The sequence below is a fragment of the Arachis duranensis genome, chromosome 3, assembly GCF_000817695.3.
Source record: "Arachis duranensis cultivar V14167 chromosome 3, aradu.V14167.gnm2.J7QH, whole genome shotgun sequence".
Taxonomy (NCBI): domain Eukaryota; kingdom Viridiplantae; phylum Streptophyta; class Magnoliopsida; order Fabales; family Fabaceae; genus Arachis; species Arachis duranensis.
In genome coordinates this window covers 98,595,696-98,599,633 of record NC_029774.3, presented here as the reverse complement: position 1 = coordinate 98,599,633, position 3,938 = coordinate 98,595,696, and the positions used below count along the sequence as shown (strand labels likewise).

Genomic DNA, 3,938 nt, shown 5'->3' with positions numbered 1-3,938 from the left:
GAGAAGAATTCATTCCGCATAATTTCTAGTTTTTAGATCTGATTTTACTCCTCCCCTAGGTTTCTCTTTTGACATCCATAATTTAGGATTTGAAGATTTTTTGGCTTTGGCTTTTGAGAATAGTCTACCTCCGGAACTGGTCATTATAGTTTGTTATTTACTTTTCATTTACTCTTCCATATTCTTAATTTGTCCAGAGTTGATATTGGATTATTTTCAGAGTTTATTAATACAAAACTATTTTTACTTTTAATTAATCTCTTTCATTATTGTTTATTTTGTCTTTTTTTATTTTCCCCATTGATTTTGTGAAGTCCACATTTATGATGATGGAGTAGTTTTCCAACTTGATTGGGAGTTGATTAAAAGGAGAACCTTGAGTTGGAATACTCAAGAGTTCAATTTTAATTGGTTCATTGTTGGTTGGCTTGTTAGTCACTAACTTTAATCCTTCCCAAGGGAGAGGATTAGGACTTATGAATAGAGGTTGACTTTTAATTTGACTTTCCTTCATTCGTTGAGGGTTAACTAAATAAAAATAATGACTAATTATTGATGCCAAGGCATCTTAGGCTAGTTTCACTAGCATTTTTCTGTTAGTTTTAGTTGTTTTATGCATTTTCTTGAGCTTAAAGTAACCAAGAATGGTTAAATGAATAACAAAGTAAGGAATCATCCAAACAGTGTAATTTTGATGCAAATTCCATGAGTTTTTAGTTATATTACTTGAATGCTATGAATGGAAGAATTCTCATGAAATTTTGCAAGACTTTGATGCAATTGTGTGGATGATTTCAGGGAAGAAGAGGCTAGGCAAGGAAGCAACAAGGTTATGCTAGTATCAAGTTTATGGCGCCGTTGCCGGGGATTGGTTTTCGATTGACAATTCTCAAATTGGGAGTTAACTAGATTGAGCATTTTTATTGTTTTGTTAATTCAGTTACTTGTTGATTTTAATTTCTGCACTCTGTTATTTGCTTTCTTTCTTTATGCCTTTAAATTCAAGCAACTAACTCACTGACCCACTAACTATTTGAATTAATTCCTCAACTGCTCTAACCATACTCTTCCATTAACCAAGAGTATTCCACTTGTTTGTTGCTTGTGGTGTGTTCTTGTATGACAGGTAGGAGAGGAGAGGCATCAACTCCGCCATATACCGAACCAGAGAGGACCCTTCATAGACTTAGAAGGGAAGCAAGAAGGAAGAGGGTACTGGGAGAAGAAGAATCTGAAGCAGCATCCAGAAACCACCCATTCAGGCTAACAATTTTGAACTCAAACCACAGCTCATATCATTGGTGGAGAATCATTGTTCATTTGGTGGGAGTGCTAATGAAGATCCAAATCAACATCTCACCAAATTCCTGAGAATTTGTGACACAGTGAAGTCCAATGGAGTCCAGGAAGATGCCTATAAACTGCTCTTGTTCCCATTTTCACTTAGGGACAAGGCAGCCAAGTGGCTGGAATCATTCCCAAGGGACAGCCTAACAACCTGGGATGAGGTGGAGAGCAAGTTTTTGGCACGTTTCTACCCCCCACAAAAGGTCAATAGGCTTCGATCTGAGGTTCAGACTTTTAGACAACAAGATGGTGAGACGCTCTACGAGGCATGGGAGAGGTTCAAAGAGTTGACAAGGAAATGCCCACCAAACATGTTTCCTGACTGGGTGCAATTGCATATTTTCTATGATGGACTTTCTTATGAATCAAGGAAGGCTGTAGACCATTCATCAGGAGGTTCATTGAACAGGAAAAAGACTGTGGAAGAAGCCATTGAAGTGATTGAGACAGTGGCTGAGAATAAATACTACTATGCTTCAGAGAGACACAACACTAAGGGAGTCATAGAGCTGAACCATGTTGATACAATTCTAGCACAAAACAAGGTGTTTGCCAAGCAACTAGCAGAGCTCAACAGGAAATTGGACACAAAGCAAGTGGCTGCAATTATGTGGGAAACCAACAAAGGCAATCATATGATCCACATTCCAACACTTACAACCCAGGATGGAAAAACCACCCAAATTTTGGGTGGGGAAACCAGCAAAGCCAACCACAAAACCACAAACCTTACAACCCCAACCAACATAACAATTTCACATACCAAAACTCCAACCAAAGATCATACCAAGCCACACAAAACACTTACTCCCAACCACCATATCATGGCCAAAATAATCAACCTGCCCAACCTAATCCAAACCAACAATTTCAAGATCAATTAAACAGGATAGAAGGAAGGTTAGTAAACATGGGCCAGGACATAAGTGAGTTGAAAAGCTTTAGGGATGATGTGAGATCGACCTTAAGGAACCATGGCGAAAAACTCAAGTGGATGGAGGCTCGAGTAGGAGAACTATCTCAACAGGCTCCCAAGTCAACTGCAATATTCCCTAGTGACACAGAAAAGAATCCTAAGGGGGAACAAAAGGGAGTGAGATGGGAAGAATGCAAGGCCATCACCATATTGAAGGAAGTCTCAGAAGAAGAAGGAATCAGACCCTCAGAAAAGGAGTCAGAAATCTTGAAAGAAGGTGTGGAAGAAGCTAAGCAGGAAAGTGAAACTGAGCAAGCCAAGGAACTGCAAAATAAAGGCATGCTAGAAACATACCAACCAAAAGCACCATTTCCTCAGAGGTTAGGAGGAGGTGAAAAAGGGAAAACATATTCAAGGTTTTTAGAGACATTTAAGTCTCTCCATATCAATATTCCCTTTCTTGAGATTCTCCAGCAGATGCCTACACATATCAAGTATTTGAAGGAATTGCTGAGCAAGAAAAGAGTTTTGAAGGGAGGACAAACTGTAATCATGAACAAAGAATGCAGTGCACTCATCAAGAAGGACATAGTCTATAAGAAAACAGACCCAGGAAGTTTTCATATCCCCTGCATCATAGGGGAAACAAAAATTGACAGGGGATTCTGTGATCTAGGAGCTAGCATAAATGTGATGCCTCTGACTCTTATGAAGAGGCTACAACTGCATGAGGTAAGATCCACTGATGTAATCATACAACTGGCTGACAAAACTCAAAAGCAAGCTGAAGGGGTAGTGGAGAATGTGCTGGTGAAAGTGGGAAATTATTTCTTCCCTACAGACTTTGTCATTTTGGACATGGAGGAAAGCTACTTACACCCTATCATTCTGGGAAGGCCATTTCTAGCCACTGCTAGAGCGCTCATAGATGTAGAACAAGGAGAGCTAATTTTGAGAATACATGATGAACAGCTCATTTTCCATGTTTTCAAACCTGCATCTGAGCCTGAACTAGAATCTGAAAAGCCTAAGGATGATAGTAGCCATCTCTGTTTGGAGGAAAGCAATCCAGCAACTGAAACTCTAAAACAGTCCTTGGAAGGCAAATAAGATTTGCAAGAGTTAAAGCCACAAGAATTAAAAGAAACAGATAAGAAGGAACCTCCTGGCATAAGAGTCAATGAAGAAGTCCTCAAGAGAGAAGGAAGAATTGTAAAGAAAGTGCCAAGAGGGTGGAGAAACAAGAAAATTCCCACTGAAGGTTTCTCTCCGGGAGATAAAGTGATATCAAGTCATTATCTGCCAATTCCACCTGGCCTCAAAACCATTCCTTCCCAGCTCCCTCAAGTGTTCACAATCAGGAAAGTTCTTTCTATGGAACATTTGGAAGTCATAAAGGAATCAAATGGGGATGTTTTCATAGTAAGAAGAGAAGACATCAAGCACTACAATCCACCCTAACAAGGGACAACCGTCAAGCTAGTGACGTTAAAGAAGCGCTTCATGGGAGGCAACCCATGTTTTTAGTATCCTTACTCTTATTGCTTTACTCTACATCTAATAAAGCATGGTCTCTTATGCATGAACTTGAATCCTCAGGACAACTGTTGATAAGGTGCACTAAACATTGCATATAAAATACAATTGGTCTCTAAGTTTGGTGTGCCTGAAGGCA

At 39.5% G+C, this 3,938-nt stretch overlaps 1 non-coding gene across 1 annotated transcript; it reads right to left on the bottom strand.

The window, feature by feature from the left end:
* Positions 1-1,556: 1,556 nt before the first annotated feature.
* On the bottom strand, positions 1,557-1,660 carry LOC127746322 (small nucleolar RNA R71). The gene has a single exon (XR_008007942.1). It is a non-coding gene; the product is annotated as a small nucleolar RNA R71 (small nucleolar RNA).
* Between the last annotated feature and the right edge of the window lie 2,278 nt (positions 1,661-3,938).